General features: G+C 43.4%; 1 protein-coding gene across 2 annotated transcripts in view; it reads right to left on the reverse strand.

Moving 5' to 3' along the window:
- The window catches only part of HDAC8 (histone deacetylase 8), a 583,094-nt gene that overhangs the window by 444,735 nt on the left and 117,918 nt on the right, over positions 1-20,441 (reverse strand). The window lies entirely within an intron of this gene.

Genomic DNA, 20,441 nt, shown 5'->3' on the forward strand with positions numbered 1-20,441 from the left:
CGGCAATAACCTGGGACAATCTCCTTGCTGCTTCCAGATCAAGGGAAACACGTTTTTGCATTTTAGTGATTTCCTCATCTATGGCAGTATTTGTCCTCGTGATAAAGTCGTCTAGTGTCCCATTTTGCTTCTGGAGCCCCTTTGCCGCACTGCTGCGGCTTACCCTTGTACACATCTCCAAGTGCACTATACAAAACAATTTTAACAGTAGACAGGTTCAGTTGAATATTACCAGAAAGACGGGGGAAGACGAAAGGGGGGTAGCCCAACCCAACCTCTTCCGACCTCGAACGGCCTCAAACGGCCCGCTCTTAGCCCGGTCTTTGCCCCGAGCTGCGGCCCGCGCTGCGGGAGTGTGGCCCCTGGATATAGGAGGCGTATAGGGCGGTGGTCGTGCCAGCAGGGAGAGCGGACCGGAAGGTGTCAGAAGGTCACGCAGGGACTCCTGGGCAATGGAGTCCCTGCTACGCTCGCAGCCCCGCTGGTCTCCGCAGCCCTGTCCGCAAGTTCTGTGGATGCCTCCTTCTGGGGCGGTCTGGTGTGAGGCGCCTATCCCCCTCAGGCGCTGCAGCACCCGCGAAGCGGGTGCGGCGAGGTGCTGATACCGGTGATGACAACAGGGAGCAGGCAAGTCCGTGTCGGAAATTCAAATGCGTGCGTGATCCCACTGGAGCTATGGGCAGCAGAGTTTAAATTCCTCTGGTGGGCGGTGGGCGTGCCAGCAGGGAGAGCGGACCGGAAGGTGTCAGAAGGTCACGCAGGGACTCCTGGGCAATGGAGTCCCTGCTACGCTCGCAGCCCCGCTGGTCTCCGCAGCCCTGTCCGCAAGTTCTGTGATATCACTACAGTCTATTGCTTCTTTATGAGTTTTTAATGAATTGTTTATGATCATATGTCTCTTTCAATAGCCTTCGCTTGTCCTTAATTGTCTGCCTGGGTTGTTACCTTTGCACAAAAATTGTTTTCCCTGACCCAGGAGCACGATCCAAATCAGGGGGTCCTTGTTACCCACAAAATATTACCCACGGTTTTCCGTGTGGGACTCGTTTTCTTTATTATCCATATGTTGGAAACTATCTCGTCGTAATATAAATACAGTTCTATTGGTGTTTTAATTATTTGAGGTATTGTGACCTCTCTTGAGAATTTGGCGTAACATTTCCTCATATAACCCCTAGAGTATAATCTCCTATCTAAATAATGTCTAACCTCCAAACGTTTGGTTTCTCGGACGAGGACTTTGCTACGTTGGTAGGCACTAATGTAAATTTTGGTAGTAACCAAACAGGTAACTCACAAAATAGTAGTGACTATAATAAACTTCTGGATCTTCAGAAGAAATTAATTAGAGTGGAAGCCCATGGGGAGTTTATGTTGAACTATCTTAAGAACGGCATAATCCCCATGGGTTTGCGAATTCGTAATATTCCAGGTCTTTTTGTAGACATAAAAACGTTTCTAATAAAGTGGAGCATGATTGCCAGCCGTTGCTCGAGAGACCTGATGATTCTCATCATCTCCACATCTAAAGATCTAGTAGCTGAGATAAAAAAAGAAATAGAAGAATTAGAAGATAAACTTAAGAAATCCACCACTGCCGAGGAGGCAGAGAAACAACTGGATATAATTAAAAAAGATATAACATCATTCTCTGAGTATTTAAAGAAAAGAAAGGAAGACAAGTTTGTCAAAGATAAAAGATTCTACTCTGTAGAAAAAACATATCCCTATATTGTTGAAGGTTATTATAATCCGGAATCACAGCCAGGTACAAATAACCATACCTTCCAGAATAGAATCAACAATTTTTCTCACTCCTCAGCCTCTAATTCAGAATCAGAAGGGGAAGATAATGTTGGCTATCAAGATGATAGACCTTTTGATCCCAGAAACGGCCAAAGAAATTCTCGCCGTCCTTTTTTAGGTCACCGAGGGGGGAGGGGTGGTCGCCAGAAAGTGAGGTTTCAGAACCACTCGAGGGGCAACTACCAGTCGAATCAATATGCCCAGGAACCTCAGCAATACCTAGAGACAAGAAGCAAGCAGTATTGGAGGAACGGGATGTAATCCCAATATTCAACTTATCCTCCCATATCCTGAATGCACCAGATCTATCATTATTGTCCAAAGGTCTTTCTTTTGTTCCTCATGCCAATCTAAATACTTTTGAACTGTATCGTGACATCCATTCTTTTCTTCGAAAAGTGAGACTAAAAAAATTCTTTCAGCAGACTGACCCCTTAGAACTGGACAACATGACGAGCAACATTGTAGCTCTACCATCTACTTTCACTCCCTCATTACAACAGGTAGGTCCAGAAGTAGGTATATTTGAAAAAGTTGTATTGAAACGTTTGGAACAGGCTTTGAGGTTTATACCAAAACCTAAGTACAACATTTCAAAGGAAGAACATTGTTCCCTTGAGAGCCTTAAAAATAATGACACTATTGTTATTAAAAGTAGTGATAAAGGCGGAGGGATAGTGTTAGTAGATTGTAATACCTACGAAGAGAACATGATCAGGATGCTAAATGACCCGAGTTTTTATAAAAGAATAAAAACTAATCCAACAGAAAGAATAGTAAAAACCATCAATAAGCTAACTACGAAAGCTTTAAATGACGGCATAATAACCAAAAAGGAATATGAGTTCCTGAATAACTCTGACCGGAAGATATCCTGCATCTATGGATTGCCAAAAATCCATAAGGACCAAATAAATCCCCCATACCGTCCAATTGTTTCTACAATTGGCACCCCTCTAGAAGCACTTTCGAAGTATCTAGATCAAATTCTGCGTCCCTACATCTCTCTTTCGAAATCATATGTAAGAGATACTGGTGACATCATTTCAAAAGTGGAAAATTTGGCCTTTAAAGAAGACAATGATATCTTAGTGACTCTCGACGTAGAGTCATTGTATAGTAATATACCACAGACAGAAGCAATTGAGGCCACGATGTGGTTCATTGATGAACATAAGATTCCTTGCTTTAAACCATTCATCAAAGATTGTTTGTCTTTAGTTTTGAAAGAGAACTTCTTTGAGTTTGGAAAAGATTTGTTTTTACAAATCAAAGGAGTAAGCATGGGGGCTTCAATAGCTCCATCGATTGCTAATATTTACATGATCTTGTTTGAGAACAAATTCATCTTTAACGAGATAGCACCCTTCTTTGAGTCTGTTTCCCATTGGTACCGTTACATTGACGACATCTTTTTTGTTTGGACCGATGGGAAACAGACTCTGGATGAATTCCTTTTGTGGCTGAATTTAGTGGATGAGAATCTACGGTTCACAGCACACATCAATGAAAGTAAGGTAGAATTCCTAGATATAAATATTAAGAATAAAGAGGGATCGCTTGAGGTGGACCTATATACGAAGCCTACCGCCCGAAACACCCTCCTACACTTTACAAGCTATCACCCACGTTGCCAGAGGGACAGCATCCCCTTCTCGCAATTTTTGCGAGTCAGGCGGAACTGTACAAATATCAGGGATTATGACACTCAAGCTGTGATAATGAAACAGAAGTTTATAGAAAGAGGCTACCCTCGCCGCCTAGTTAGAGTTGCTTACAAACGAGCAAGATTTTATGATCGCGATACCCTCCTAAACTCCCCAAAACAGAAAACAGAACCGAAGTTAGTATGCATCACTAAGCATTCAACTCTGAATTCGACAATTAGGCAGATCATAAATTCGAACTGGCACCTTCTAAATGTTACCGATGATCAGAATAAATTACAAAAACCTATGTTTGCCCACAAACGAAATAAAAACCTGAAAGATTTTGTAGTCCACTCACGACATAAGGACAAAAATATAAACATCCCCTTCATTCAAAAATCCATTGATGGGGCTACTGCTCCTAAAGGTACCTCACGCTGTGGTTCTTGCCTATCATGCGGAACGATAATAACAGGTGAAACTATGAATTTTAACAAGATAAAGATCCAAGCCAGAGAACTCTGGACCTGTAACACAAAAAATGTGGTATATCTCCTCACGTGTCCTTGCAATCTTGGATATGTGGGGGAGACGTCACGCATGATTAAGACCAGGTTAACCGAACATAGATCGGCGATCAAGACAAAAAAGGTTACAGCTCCTCTAGTGAATCATTTTATTGAATTTGGTCATAAACCCGAAGAGTTGAGATGGCGCATCCTGGAAAAAATCCATACACAGCATAACCAAGGAGGAGACGCTATCCGTAAAAAACGTGAAGTCTTCTGGATCTTTACCCTTGGCACTTCTGTCCAGGGTTTAAATCTAGATCTACCGTGGGAAAATGCAATCATATGACATCACTGTTATTTGTTATCATATGATTGTAGACATCCTCATTTGGGATTATATGTAATGAGTTACAGTCTTTCTTCATTCGGTAAATAACTAGTCTCTTTTCATTTAGGGAATATTTAATTTTTCCCTTTTCTTAATAAAAAGTATTACTATCACCTTAAATAGTGGTCGTTATATAAATTTAGGACCTTCCGTAATCCGAATGGGGATTTTGCTCGTGTCCGCTTTAAATTTCTCTATTACTAGCTAACATCATCTAAAAATAAAGTTTCACTTTAAATAAAGGCGGGGTCCGCCTTAGGGCGGTATACCTTCATGGTATAAATTCTAATGGAAGACGGACTACAGGAAATCATTATTTCCTTCACACACCACCGAAGAGGACAGACCTTCCGTGAGACCTGCGTCTCTATCGTCGGTAAGTTTTCTCGCCGAGCAATTTGCTAAACAAGCTAAACTTCTGCCCTTCTTCCCCTGCTTACTGCACGACGCTTTCGGAGCTGCCAAGCTTGTAACAGTCATCTTATAAACTGCGCGTCCCCTTATTTGCCGTACTTGCAACAGTTATCTTAAAAACTGAGCAGTTTATAATTTATTACTGCTCTTTGCTTGCGGGAACCTAAATATAACCGCGGGTTTTGGCAGCATTTAAATAAATCTCCGCTACCTGACTGAAACGATTTGCGGGAAGGACAAAAGCCTGGGACATCCCTGATTTATTGATTTAGTTCGCACTTGCCATATATCCAACAGGCTCTTTAAAAGTGAGCGTTTTTTTGAGAACTATCGCTCCTTTCTCGGGTGAAACTGTTCATAACTGGGGGTTTTGTATTATTTGAACAGGCTCCCGTCATCTGATCGAAGCCGTCTGTGGGAAAGATAGTGGCTTTTTGGAAATCACCATACTCACCGCCTTCTCTTGCTATCAGTTGATTAGTACAAGACAGGTAAATTATTAGTAAAACAACTGCCGTTTTTAGAATCACTATCATCGCTTTTATGAGCAGTGTGGAAATGGAAACCAATCTTTAGCCTATGTCATTTTTTAGGTATTGATGTGGAAACCGCTACTACTCTGACCCATTCTCAACATTCAAGATACAAACAGATCGCAGGAAGTCTCCGCTTTTAAAGCTCCCCCTTATTAGCATTATTCAAAAGGTAAACGCTATCTGAATAGCAGAATTAACATTTTTTATGCGACTTTAGGCACATTCTCAAAATACTATCTTTGGACCTCATTTTGCATTTTATAGTTGGTGCATGAAACGGAGCTGTCCATTCGAGAGAATCAAAAAAAGGAAGCACACCTTTCTGTTTGACTTTAGTCTGTGCCCTGCTAAAATCACCGGCCAAAAGGTAATTAATTAATAATATTTTGGTATTCCTATTAATGGCTAGTGAGTAGATCAAGGTCACAACCTTTCCCAAAAGGCTATTGTGATAATAAATATTTACATTTTTCCTCTTTAGTCTAAATGAAAACATCGCTCTTTTAAAGAAATCAACATGGAATTCTGTCTCTTATAATTTTAATGAAATAAAGCGTGAAGCGTTATTGTGGGAAGCGGTAGGAAGTCAGCAGTGAACTCTGTGTAAACAGGTGAGACTACTATTTGCTGTACTTACTTGATTAGACTAAAGAAATTTATCACAATATTCCAATGAACACTTCTCTTCTATTTTAACCAGCTATCACATACCGTCTCCAGCATTAAAGGGAGAGGTGCCTTACCCGCCCTCACTACCACGTATCTTTTAACCAATACTATCTCTATTCTAGGTAAGGCTTTTTGAGTAATGAAACCTCAGTACGTAAACGAATTGTTGTAGTGTCGTCATTTTAAATGTAGTAGCTATTTCCTGATTTGGTCAAGTTAAGTAGTCAATCACGAGTGAGAATCATATGTGATTTATTCAAGTTGCCCAACAAAGAAGATAATAACGCTATTTGCACTAGTACGATTAGGAATTAATTCCTCCTGTCCGTACGACACTACATCCGGATGTGATATATGCATCCATAACAAATAGGTAATTCTTGGAATTATAAAATTTCCCATAGAGACCATTCAATGACAAATGTTACGCCCTTTTCTGTTATAATAGCATTTCAGGGATTCTTTTTAAGTTTATGTTAAAATATGAGATTTATCAAATATGTCAATGTTTTCCAACTGTATGTTTTTATATCATGTTTGTTCTTAGGCATAAAGCCTGGCTATTTAAAGAAAAAAAGGAATTTTTGAATATCAAAAAGTAAAAAAAGAAGAAGCATGCTCTAGACAGACTCATCACTGACAAATGTGAATAACTGCATCTACAATGTACTGTTATGTGGTTGTGATTTTCTTTTATCTCTTTTTAGAAATAATGGCTGCTATCATCTTGTCCTGAGGAAGACAATTGTGCTTGTCGAAACGCGTAGACTTACAGCCTTATACACTTTCCATATTGGAGATATTAGTTTTAAGAAATAATTTTATATGCACTGATATGTTTGTTTGATATGCATTATTTGAATCAACCCATATCGATTTATATCATGTAATAATAATTTCTTTATTGTACCGGATGTATCCTCTTTTATATATATATATTTTTTATAATTATATTAAAAATCACTCCCTTTTGATATCACTACAGTCTATTGCTTCTTTATGAGTTTTTAATGAATTGTTTATGATCATATGTCTCTTTCAATAGCCTTCGCTTGTCCTTAATTGTCTGCCTGGGTTGTTACCTTTGCACAAAAATTGTTTTCCCTGACCCAGGAGCACGATCCAAATCAGGGGGTCCTTGTTACCCACAAAAAAAAAAAAAAAAAAAAAAAAACGCAAGTTCTGTGGATGCCTCCTTCTGGGGCGGTCTGGTGTGAGGCGCCTATCCCCCTCAGGCGCTGCGCGGCGAGGTGCTGATACCGGTGATGACAACAGGGAGCAGGCAAGTCCGTGTCGGAAATTCAAATGCGTGCGTGATAGTGTAGTGAAATGAAGCGTGTTTCTCAGAGGTACCATTTGATTGTACCTATTCTGAGGTGTTATCTACCTCTTCTCTGCCCACCAGAAGCCTTATTCACATGGCAATTGAATTAAATTGATGGTCCGGCCTTTGATCCTTTCTGACAGGGAACTAACACTTTCTAGGCTAACCACCACAGATGTGTGAGGATTTGTGGGGAGAAGCCTTCTTCTCCTTTTGCCTATAGATCTCATGTAAATCTCCCCAGTAAGTCACTTTAGTCTAGATTTTTTTTTTAAGGTGCGCACGTACCAAAGGGGTTTGTGGAATGTCTATTTCTAGCAACTTATTGGCGCAGACTGTATTTTTAACATGGCTCAACTGCGTCATTTTCTAGTGGAAGTACAGTCTACTGACTTGCTAAGGATTTTTGTTCCCCTTTACTTGTAACAGGCAATCGTTTATTTAAAAAATATTGCATACATTTGCCCCACTATTTACCCCTTAGATATGTGTTACTGTATTGCAACTGTCTATTAGTCTGTGCAATCTGCTACAATAGGCTCTTTGGGTGGGGAAGTAGACCAACTAAGGTTGCAGGTGGATAAACAAAAGGGAACCCCTAATCCATCTGCTCCACTAGTACAAAGATAATCCCCGAATGCAAGTTGATGCCAACGGTTCAATTCATACTTTTTAATAAGGCGAACTCCCCTGTGCAGAGACTTGCCAGGTTGCAAGTAAGAAGGCTCACATCAACACCAGTTAGAGGGACAATCCCACTCCAGGTCAGTCCTGGCCAACCTCCTGCCACCCTGTCATCTGAGGAACAGGGAGCATAAGAGGGTAAGGGCATTAAGGACAATAAAGAAACAGTAACAGCACTATAAGCGCCAGCTTTTATTGGCGCAAGGATCTGGGTCCAGCGCGGTCTTGTTCAGAGGTTCGTGTGACAAGGAGGACTGAAAAGTGTCAGCAAGTTTTCACTTTATTAATCCTGACATGCCTGAACATTAAGCATGGAAGGGGCCTTGAAATTCCTGTTTATTTATTAAGACATAATCAGCTCTACTCCCAATGAAGTGTAAAGTTCCCATCTGGTGTGTCCTTGGCACAGGATTAGTGGTCAGACTTTTGATTTTTTTTTTCTCAAATATTTTTTCTTCTTTTTTTAGAAAGAAGTTTAGAATAGATGGCCTACATTGTGGTATGCAGGTTGTAAGGCTTCTTGTTAAGAAGTTAAGAAAAGAAGACATACATTGTGGTATGCAGGTTGTAAGGCTTCTTGTTAAGAAGTTAAGAAAAGAAGACATACATTGTGGTATGCAGGTTGTAAGGCTTCTTGTTAAGAAGTTAAGAAAAGAAGACATACATTGTGGTATGCAGGTTGTAAGGCTTCCTGTAAAGAAGTTAAGAAAAGAAGACATACATTGCGGTATGCAGTTTGCAAATTATACTTTAGAATTCTTGCCGAAAACAGTTGTATGCAGGTAACTCAGAGTTTTGTTATAATATTATTGGAGAGTTAAGAGCACAAAAAAAATAAAGTGGGAGTGTAGAGGGAATAGAAAGGAAGAGAAGGAACGTGCACAGTGTGGAAAATAATTTGTCACCAAAATTTTGTATGGCAGGTGGATGGATTGCGCTAATGTGAATGGTTCAAACAACAATTAAGGGAAGTTATTTGGCATATTTTCTTTTAAGAATTTCCGTTCGCTGAATAACATCAGTCAGATTTGTTGACAAGAAATTATTTGCTCAAAACACCAGGGGTAACCAGCTGTAGAGAAGGTCTAATACCCGCCAGGCACAGGAACATGTTCCTAATTATTAGTAAGTTTAATAACCGAAGTCCCAGGTGTAAAAATCAACTGCAAAGAATGGTCTGTTAACATGAAAGCACATATTAAGTAAAACAAGTATTTCAGCTAAATTAACATTTGCTACTGAAGCTTATTACAATGCTTATAAAAGTGCAACACTAGAATAGCAAGCAATATAAAAAAAAGCAGTTCCAAAGTAATTAGGTTTGACATTTATATGGCGTGCAGATGGGATGTGCGCGCACAATACCAATGTCAAACCTATTGCATTTGCCAATGCTTGCGTGCCTGGCAGCACTTGGGAGGAAGCACATAAAAAAGTATCTAATAATAAATTAATGCTACAGGAAAATAACCATTAGCAAAGCCAATAGATCTCGTCTATGCAAGAGCAACTGGCTTTGCCCCTGTGTTTTAGAATGTTGTACACCAGTGTGACTGCTGTTTAGCATGGCTAAAAATTAGTGGTGTAGAGGAGAGTGCTGTGGCATAGAGTAGAGTGGAGAAGAGTGAAGTGGCATATAGTAGAGTGACGTGGAGTCATGTTGAGTGTCCCAGAGCAGAGTGCTCTGGAGTAGATGGTCAGAGTGGCGTAGAATGGAATAGCGGGTCGCACAGTAGAGTTTCACAGAGTAGAATGACATACTGTTGTGGAGTGGAGTGTCGCAGAGTAGAGTGTCAAGGAGCGGAATAGTGAGTCGTGGAGTGGAATGTCAGAGGAAGTACATGCAGTGGAATGGAGTGAAGTGTCACAGTGTAGCGTGGATAATCGCAGAGAGGAGTGCATTGTAGTGGAGTGTCGTAGTGTTGAGTGTTGTAGAGTGGGATAAAGTGTTTTAGAGTGGAGTGCCATATTGTGGAATAAAGTGTTGTACAGCAGAGTTTTGTGGAGTGGCACAGAGTGGCGTGGTGTGAAATTGAGGTAGGTAAATGTTTAACCCCTTCCATGCTGCCGGCCATTGGCCGACGGCAGAACTACCTCCCCAGTGCTGCCGTTGGCCAATGGCCAACGCGGCCCTGCCCGTTTTGCGGAAGTGTCGCACTTCCGCAAAATCGTGGGCGCAGTAAACGGGTTAAGTTATGCAATTGGTAAACAGCGCTGACCAAAATAAACAAGCTCGTAGACAGAACATTGTTCCTTACAGGCCTGTGAAACTGAGGAACTGGAGTGGCAGAGATAAGTAGAATCAGTCAAGCTGAAAGATTGGAGGTGACAAACCTTTTCAAGGAAATACAACACTTTACTGCTTCCTAAACTAACATACAAGGGAAATAACTGAAAACGCATCTATTTTTGTGGTGTGCCTCAGAAAAAAGAAAAAAAGAGTGCCCAGAAAGTGAATACAAGAAGCAGAGAGAGGTCTTAAACAGGCAATGTTCCACGGGCGGGCGAAAGACATGCTGGACAGCCTAAAACAAATAAAGCCAGCAAAAATAAAGCATTGTAATGTGAGTTGCAAACCACAAAACCAATGGTAAGCAATGACGGCCGAAAACCGGCCCTGGCAAAGAGTGCGGTCGCACCCCCAGGGTAGAGGGGGGGCCGGCTGAGCACTTTGCCAGGGCCGATTTCGGTTCCCAGTCCGGCCCTGGAAGGAATGCATTCTCAGGGTCTGCTTTCTTTTCTGCAGCATTTATTTTTCAGATTCATTAGAGCTCACACTCCAGGGTTGCCCGGCTGCTTGCTGACTGATTATAAATGTGGCGGACAGCTAGGAATGGTAAAACAATAATGGAGCATGTAGAATCTTGTCCCAGATGGCCACCCCGTTTATAATCAGTTGGTTAGCGGTACATCAGCACTACAAAGGAAGTTCTAAGAAAAACATCTGTAAAATGGATGTTGCAGAAAATAAAGCAACCCATCTTTCTATAGCGTAAACTTTTCAGATGCTTTTGTCAGAGCTCACTTCCTAGTTCTATAGTATCGCCAACTGACTGACCTCAGATGTAAAATAAATCCTCATGCATTCCAGTGAAGGCTGAAGCACACACACAAACAGCCAACAGAAGAAAGGTGAGTCTAAAATACTCATGTGGGCTGAACCAAGATGTAAATGACAATGTCTAAAGCCAATGTAAGAAGGATCCAACGGAAAAGAATCCGATGGTTGAAGGAAACGGACCTGAACCGTAATAAAAACATGGCTGGAAAGCTGAAAGAAACTGTTATAATAACTACTGATAATTGTTATGAAAAAAAAATGTGACTTATTGAAATTACTCTGTGCTAAATTACTTGAATACTAACGGGGAAGGAACACCACACATCAAAAGGTTTTACTGCTCCTACATCGAATTTCAAAGGCAGTGGGTTAACATTGGAAATTTCTTGAGAAGCAACAAGTGTTCTAGTGCATATGTTGCAGACGTTGGTATTGAAAGACCTGGGTTAGTATGCCAACTTCCCGAAAATGTGTGATTATGGGCAATCCATTCTATGTCTATGTGCCTCAGTCTGATTTCCACTGTATTCTGTGTGAGACAATGTATAAGCTTTTAATGAGAAATTACAAAGTGATTGGTGGAACGCTGAATTCGTTCCCGCCCCTGAAATTACTCTACAATGCTTACAGTCTATCTTTTTGTGCTTACTAATCTTCTACAGACATGGAATAACCTTATGCAAAACAGACTCGGGGGTATTCATGTTCCAATAGAAATAGTCCGTCCGAACAGCCAGAGCACATCTCCTTTGACCAGGAACAAAAGCAGATATATTCTGGTTTAGGCAAGACAGGCCCTCAGCCTTGTTGGGCATATCTGAATAAGCCCAAAAAGGCTAAGACTGGTCTGGGATTGCTTGTGCTAGCTTTCAGGGGGGACATGGCTTTGCAGTTTGCACTGAAATATTCCCAATGGAATACGACCGTGATTGATTTGCATATATTTTATTCTTGTCTATAGTGGCACAGTGAGTTTAAAAAATATAATGGAAAATACTAAGAGTAGGTACCAGTAGCTGAGATTATTTCAACCATCACTTTTTGCTTTTGCCCATGAGATGCCCTGAAAGTGACAAGAATTACAGGTTTTGGCCCTATAGCTTACCATGTTATGACACACTGCGCGTCACCTGTGAGACTGAAAGTGGTCTGCGGTTGTTCGTGTCTTCCTTACCTTATCAACAGGTATTGCAGGCCTCACCTGAACCACCTGCCATCAAGCAAAAGGTAGCTGCAACCAGTGCCTTGTGTATCAGGAAAGGCCCTGGCACTTCTAAGTTAGGCCTGTCTCCTCTATGCCTCACCATATAGACAGGATTGTTGGAGAAAAACACCCTCTCCCCCTTCTTATACTCTGGTCCAGGCTGTTGTCTGTCGCCTACGTCTTTGCTCTAAGAGTCTATCCTCTCACCTTTCTAATTGTTTTCTATCATCTTTGTCTTTACCTTATTCCCTGCATTTTTGATTTGCCCTCTATTCATTCTACTACTGCCCTTTTTCCTCTTCACTTTTATCCATGCTCTGCTCTCTCTCCCCTCGATCTTAGCTCTTTACGATCACTCTTTTAGTAGTGATTCGCTGTGTTTCTGTTTTATCATTTGTCGGCTTTTGTTCCTCTGTCCTGTCCTGTACATCCTTACATTCGATCTTCTCTCTTCTTAATGCTCTCTTCTTCACATCATGGCTGCTTTCTTTTTGTATCTGATTTGCTCTCCTTTTCTTCTACTTACTCCGTCTTATCTCTCTCCTCTCCTGTTGTTTCCTTCTCCTCTTTACTCCTGCTCTCTCTCTCATCTAGAACACTGCTGTTGCCTGTGACCCCTGTCGTCAGCCTGTACATGTCCCTGCTATTTTGAACTCTGCGTTTTCCTGTTGTCTTTCCTAAAGAGGAAGATGACATGTGTTTTACTTTCTTACCTACACCGAGTGCAAAAACAAAATGTACACCAAATGAAAATGCTTTTTTTGCATATATTAATCAGTGCAGTATAACTGGGCTATTTGCAAAACAGGTAGCTGCTCGAGCACAGCAGGTGATGTCACTACTAGTGCTGCCTGTAATTAGTAGGCCCAGGAATGGCGACAGCATTGGCATCCACTGCTCAGCTTGCTGTGACCCGCCTGCTTCAGCATAGGCATTGTCCCCAGCCGTAATGCTGTCAATGCCGGTAAGTATGGCTGTGGTGCCTACTGGACTCACGCACGCTCAGCAATTACCATGCTGGGGTGCAGCGCACAGGTTCTACAGGTGACGCCATGGCGCACAAAAGTTGTGTTGGGCCACAGCCGCATCCAGCGCGTTGAGGATAGCAGCAATGCAGGGCTGCAGGATATGCTACTCTGGCTACACAGCAAGTGGAAAGTACACACTTACTTTCATTTATTCTTCCCCAAGAGCCCTCACTGCCAAGTTCCAAATGCGCTCTTGCAGCTTCCTTGCCTCAACTCCGTCTTGAGCCAGCCCCCAGCTACAATTATCCAATCGGAGGCTTAGACTCAGGCAGCGGCAGGGTGCAGCAGACTCGGAGAATAGAATGCAAGACATAGTTTGTCGATGACTTCTTGGATTTGTGATTGGCGAGATGACACAATTACTAACGTAGTGATACACAATCATGCCTGCCTGGACAGGCGTATGCTGGCCTGTCTATGAACATTTACCAGCCAGTCACAATGCAATGTATGTTATTCTTTTTATTTTGAATTTGAACAATTAATATTGAGACCACCACCTGCAGGGTCAGAAATTGCGGCCCTGTGAAATAAGTGCAGGTGCTGAGCACCTGAAAGCACCTACTCAAATTAAGCACTGCTAATACTGTATGCTCCATGCATGAAATGTGACAGCGACAGTAGTTCTCTGTCACTATGAGGTTATACCTCTCCTAGTTCAGGACAAGGTCCGGAACGCAGAATTGTCATCAGACTGGGCTTGGGTCAATGCACACAAATAGGATTAGTGTGTGCCATGCCCAAAATGAATACAAAAACAGGATCACAGGTATGCAGTTGGAGCACGCAGGGCAGAAGACAGGACTGCAGGGGTGGCCCCTCCGTTTGAGCGGAGGAGCGTTGCCCCACCGGTTGCGAGCACAGCAGGCACTGACGAATAAGTGCGAGGGCAGGGAGCTGGGCTGGATCTTGCAATTGCAGCATTACAGCTGCCCCTGCAGTGCGCATGTCAGGTTGATCGGCTCCATTGCTATGGCCAGCCCGACATGCACATTGCGCACCCAGCAATACCCTGGCTGTGAAACAGGCGGGGGATTGCTGGCACAGGCCCCCAGCCTCAAAATGAGCACTGGGTTAACCTGCTCCCACCAATCCTGGAGCTGCTCTCAGCACGAGAGCAGCTCCAGGATTGGTTGCATTTGTGTCCACTGAGCAGGAAGGAAGTCCTTCTCTTTCCTGCTCGTGGACGCCGATCAGGGAGAATGATGCACACCGGGGGAGCATTATATGGTGAGTTTGGCGCCGTAGAGCCCCACCGTATTTTTATAGGTGAAGCAGCCATTGCAAAACTGTACATCATGCAGGGGACATTCCCATACCAACAAAGTTATACCAAGCGCAGAAAGGGTTACACTTTCCATAAACAGACACCCTTTCGTTTATGGACAAACCACACACCTGAACAAGGAGACCACTTTTCCAAAGCAGCTCTACGGATACCAGAAGTACTATGAATTTAGCTTTTATTTGAAGAATAAAGGGTATCGCATTTATCAACGTTGGACTTCTGTTTCAGGTGCGAGTGGTTCGCGCGCAGAGGGCAGCTCCAAGGGTAATTTAGCTAGCTAAACTGCACAAAGAACTCAATGTTCAGTACTTCTGTGGCCCCGACTGGAGTCTGGGGAAATTCAAGCAATGCGGATCTGCCCGGGAGATAACAGGGCAGAATTGTGGCTTTCTATTACTCATGCCTGGGAGGGTGGAAAGGGGCTGAGGGAAAAAGTGAGCGATGGAGAGGGAGGATAAGTCTACTTTGGCAGCAACCTAGTGCACCTGGATGTCATCACAAGCAGCTTTAATAAGCTTGACAAAACACTGCATTTTTGTATAATGGAAATATTCAGACAAAAATATGTGGATACGGAGAAAAGCTGTTATTTTAGTGGGATAAAATAACGGTCCCCGACTTTGAGGTTTTACTTCGATGTTTTCAAGAAAGGTTGCAGCCGCGTGTTTTACAACCTTCGTACATCCCCTGCGGTCATCGTGGACACATATTAATGAGGACACCTTGTCGAGTAATCGTTTTCTTGAAAGTAGACTGGACAGCTAAAGCAAAAGGCCTTTGGCTCCCCCTAGTGGCGTGCAGTTAAAGAGATGGATACATTTTAGTAATGGCACCGATTCTATTATACATTCTTAATGCAACTTTGCAGATCGCCGTTTTATTTATTTAATGCAGTTTTATATAGCGTGCCGTATAAAGGTGTCAGAGCGCTTCACAACAGAACCAAGTACCTTACATAAGGAGAGGTACACAGTTACACACTGACAAATTACAAATACAATTAGGATAATTAAAACATGCAAAAATAAGATATGAGGTGGCAAAATTAGGTTAATACAGGTATAGAAGACATATTTACAACGTTGAGCTCAAGTGAACGCCAAACGGCCTTGAAGGTCATGAAAGAGAGTTGAATTAACCCTAGAAGTGCCTGTGAGAATAACAAAGTAGAGTTTAGTGATGAAAGAGGGGAGGTGGCACATATGCCCACACTCCCATTTATGTAGGAGACTTCCGATTTTTTTAAGCTAGAAAATGATATTTTTCTTCTCCTTAAAACATCCTTCCTTTAATGCAAGGTAATGAGGGCAGTGACTTCTGAATATCTCTCCTATATTGTTCCTAAAGAGAGATGGGAAGCAATTTTTCTTGAAAGGGTGGAACCCTTATTGCTGTACCTGGGTGGCATGCCTGTGCTGGTTATTTCAGCCTCTACAGGTTTCCTGAATCGCGGGAAGCTGCTTATACCTCTTTTTAAATTTAGGTTGCTCTTCTGTAGGCGATGCATCAGAACAGTGACTACACGCCAAATGGGACACAAAGTGTTTTTTTCTTTTTTTTATATTCACAAATATTTTAGCAAAACTTAGCAACTTTTAAGTTAGCAACGTTGTACCTTTTGCACAACTTGTGTGGAATTCACAACTTTTGCAACAATGCCTGTTGAATATGTCGTTATTTAACACTAACAAAATGGTTCGGAGCAATGTGTAATGTGAGCTGGTGGTTGCAGGTGGAGCCCACATGCACTAATTTTTTGATACTGGTACTTACTTTTCCTCATCAGACTTTGATCCCACAGCAAGAGAGAGAAAAACGCAGAAGGAAGAAAGGAGGTAGGAGGGTAAAGAAAAGAAGGAAAAACAGTGGCAAGGGGAGAAAGACGAAAAAGAACCTGCAAGAGTGAAACGAAGGGAAGGTAGTGTATTGTGGGGGAAGAAAGAGGGATGAGTTGGAATTAAGACTAAGCATCCTCGGTACCTGGCAATCCCCACATTCATCAGCAGCGGCTTCAGTCTTCTGAAAAAACCTTTGGCACCAGCACTTATTATTTTACACACTAAGCACTGGTTGAGTAAGACATACTTCTATAAAATCACAAAAAGGTATTCAAGAATACTGCCCCAGTATTGCTAATCTTTATGCAGAAATGTGAAAGTACACCCACTTATCGACTCTCTAATACAAATAACATGAACATCAAAGTATGGAAAATGTACACTGACAATATTTTGGTCACATAGAAAGGTGATAAAATTAGCACCAAGGATTGAACCATCTAGCTCTATTTATAAAATCCACATCTGAAATTTGCCAACACATGGAGCAATAATCATTCCATCTGAAGAACAAGTTACTTACCTTCAGTGACGCTCTTTCTGGTAGAAAGTGGATTTAACCACATATTCTTCACCTTTTGAATATTCTCCAGGGATCAGACTGGATCCAGAAACCTTTACAGCCGTACCTCCTCTACATGTCAGTAGATGGCACAATGGTGCTCTACACTGATGCCATTTCACTCGGTCTATATAGGCATCACTCCTGCGCATTGACATCAGTTGCTTTCAAAGCTGTCCACGTCCCAAGACACAGAGCCCCAAATTGGTTGTGAACGATGGGCAAATTGCTAGACTGGGGATCTTATGAATGGATAGAGTCCGTTTCGCAGAATGGGGAGGAAGAGAGGGTCGGTTAGTAATCTGCAGTTGTATCGAGTCTCCAACAGAAACAGCATCACAGAACGTAAGTAACTTGTTCTTCTGATAGATACTTCTAACCGCCGATTCCTCACCTTTTGAATGGATACCAAGGCAGTACCTATTTGGAAGTGGGTCTCTGAATGGACTCAAATCAAAAAGTCCTTTAGGACTGAGGGGGCGAAATGCCCTTCTCAGCGAACCAGGCAGTTCAAACAGTAGTGCTTTATGAACGTATGGAGTTACGCCCACATAGCTGCCTGGCAGATGTCCAGGGCAGGAACTCTCCATACTCAGCCTTAGCCCTGGTGCAATGAGCTAGGAGTCCTTTCAGGAGGCTGCTTTTTGACCAAAATGAAGACGATTTTGATGCAGATGATGATATAGGGAGAGATGAGGGGGGGCGACGCTACTGTTCGAAGAGCCAGGTCTTGAGGAGTTTTCTGAAGGCGAGTAGGTCTTCAGTCTGACGTAGGTGGGTAGGAAGGGTGTTCCAGGTCTTGGCGGCGAGGTAAGAGAAGGATCTGCCGCCGGAGGTAGTTCGTTGGATGCGGGGGACGGTGGCGAGGGCGAGGCTGGCAGAGCGGAGCTGGCGGGTGGGGGTGTGGAAGTTGAGTCGGCTATTCAGGTAGGCTGGTCCGGCGTTGTGGAGTGCTTTGTGTGTGTGGGTGAGGAGTTTGAAGGTGATCCTCTTGTCGACGGGGAGCCAGTGTAGGTTCCTCAGGTGGGGGGTGATGTGGCAGCGGCGGGGTGCGTTGACGATCAGTCGGGCGGAGGCATTTTGGATGCGCGGGAGTCGTCGTAGGTGTTTGGCTGGGATTCTGGCATAGAGTGCGTTGCCGTAGTCCAGCCTGCTGCTGACGAGGACCTGTGTCACCCTTCTTCTTGTTTCGGCTGGGATCCATTTGTAGATCCTGCGAAGGGTGCGGAGGGTGTTGTAGCAGGAGGAGGAGACGGCGTTGACCTGTTTGGATATGAAGAGGGTGGAGTCGAGGATGAATCCCAGGTTGCGTGCGTAGTCGGTGGGTGTCGGTGCTGTCCCCAGAGTGGTAGGCCACCAGGAGTCGTCCCAGGCTGAGGGGTTGGGCCCGAGGATGAGGACCTCCGTCTTGTCCGAGTTCAGTTTCAGACTGTCGGCGATGGCCTTCATTCCGTTGTGGATGTTGGTTTTGGCGGTGCGTGGGTCCTTGGTGAGGGAGATGATGAGCTGAGTATCGTCGGCGTAGGAGATGATGTTGAGGTTGTGGTGGCGGGCCACTTGTGCGACGAGGGCCATGTAGATGTTGAACAGCGTCGGGCTGAGGGAGGAGCCCTGGGGGACGCCGCAGATGATGTTGGTGGCTTCGGATCGGCAAGGCGGGAGGCGAACGCTCTGGGATCTGCCAGAGAGGAAGGACGAGGTCCAGTCGAGGGCCTTCTCTTGGATACCGCTTCATGGAGGCGAGTCTTTAGTGTGCGATGGCAGACCATGTCGAAGGCGGCAGATAGGTCCAGGAAGATGAGGGCTGATGTTTCGTCGTTGTCTAATTGGTGCCTGATGTCGTCTGTGGCGGCGATAAGGGCTGTCTCGGTGCTGTGGTTTCGTCTGAATCCGGATTGGGATGGGTCCAGGATGTTGTTGTCTTCTAGGTGGCGGGTCAGTTGCATGGCGACGATTTTCTCGATGACCTTCGCCAGGAACGGGAGCAGGGAGATGGGCCAGAAGTTTTTGAGGTCCTTAGGGTCCGCCTTGGGCTTCTTGAGGAGGGCGGTGATTTCGGCGTGCTTCCAGCTTTCCGGGAAAGTCGCGGTTTCGAAGGAGATGTTGATGACCTTCCGTAGTTGAGGTGCGATGGCTGCGCCTGCCTTTTTGAATATGTGGTGCGGGCACGGGTCCGTCGGAGATCCTGAGTGGATGGAGTTCATGACCTTGCGTGTCTCGTCATCGCAGACGTTGGACCAGGAGGTCAGGAGGTTGGTGCTGATGGTGTTCGCAGGAGAGGTGGGGTCTGGTGCGGTCGGGTCGATCAGTGTGGAGCCATACAACGTCATCTACTAGTGCATAAAGGTACTGCTGGAAAAAATCTGTATACATTCTGAAGCCTGGGCAATATTCAAAAAGTGAGCACTCTGCAATAGAAGTCTCTATCAGAAAAAGGAAAATTGACAACTAAGGTATGTAAGAAACTAACTGACAGGAATGTATTTTTGCTTTTTTAGAGCCTCTACCCTCAGGCACCGAAGGATAATTTATCAATGAGACAATTTGTATCTCTCAAGAGGAACTGCCTTATACTCCAAAAGTTTGATGGCCATTCCGAAAATCAACTTGTCCAATTAGCTGACCAAGCATGCCCACAAAAAAGTGTCGCGATGGGACAAAAAGACGTCCAGAAATAACAACAGAGCATCGTTTTTTGAAGCACATAATAAAAGTGCAACAGATCAACTGTGTGTGCGCACCTATTTAGGGAACTCCAATCAATTGAAAAAGGCCAATAACAGAAACTAGCATATTTAAAATACAGGCAATCTATCACTTGACAAAGCACTGTAGGAGCAACCATTTAAGGGACATATTAGTACATACCAGACCTAGGCGAACTGCTGTCACTCAATGCCAACTGCGTAATTTATCTAGGTATATACCCCATCAACCCCGTGACAATTGTGTTGTGTGCAGTTTTACAGAGACCAAAACGTAATTGGACCTGCGTTTGCACACTCCATGGGAAATACATAATTTCACTAAGTGTAACAGTACAAAGGTTATCTACGTTAAAATGTCACTGTGGATTGTGGTATACAGACCTGATAACATACAAGATTAGAACTAGTATTACAGAACACTGCACCGATGTCAGGTGCAAACGTGCTACCGCTAAACTGATGTGCCATTTTCTGATATGTGGGTGTCATGAAGATGACATGAAATGGAACATAAATGAGTTGCTCTTCAATCCTACTCTGAAAGGCAATTGATCAAGCTTTCTTCTCTTGAAAGAACAACTTTAAGTGCTTAAGTTGAAGACCAATACCAACGGACTCAGTGAAGACAACCCTTGGATCTGACACTCTTTATGAAATGAGGAAGCCCCTACGCAAATTCTGTTTCCGGCAGTGAGTTTTTCCTGACGTCAATGTCCGAACTGCATCCATATGATACAGTGAAGACATCCTTACCGCCACCTGGTACCTTA

The sequence above is a fragment of the Lissotriton helveticus genome, chromosome 10, assembly GCF_964261635.1.
Source record: "Lissotriton helveticus chromosome 10, aLisHel1.1, whole genome shotgun sequence".
NCBI lineage: Eukaryota > Metazoa > Chordata > Amphibia > Caudata > Salamandridae > Lissotriton > Lissotriton helveticus.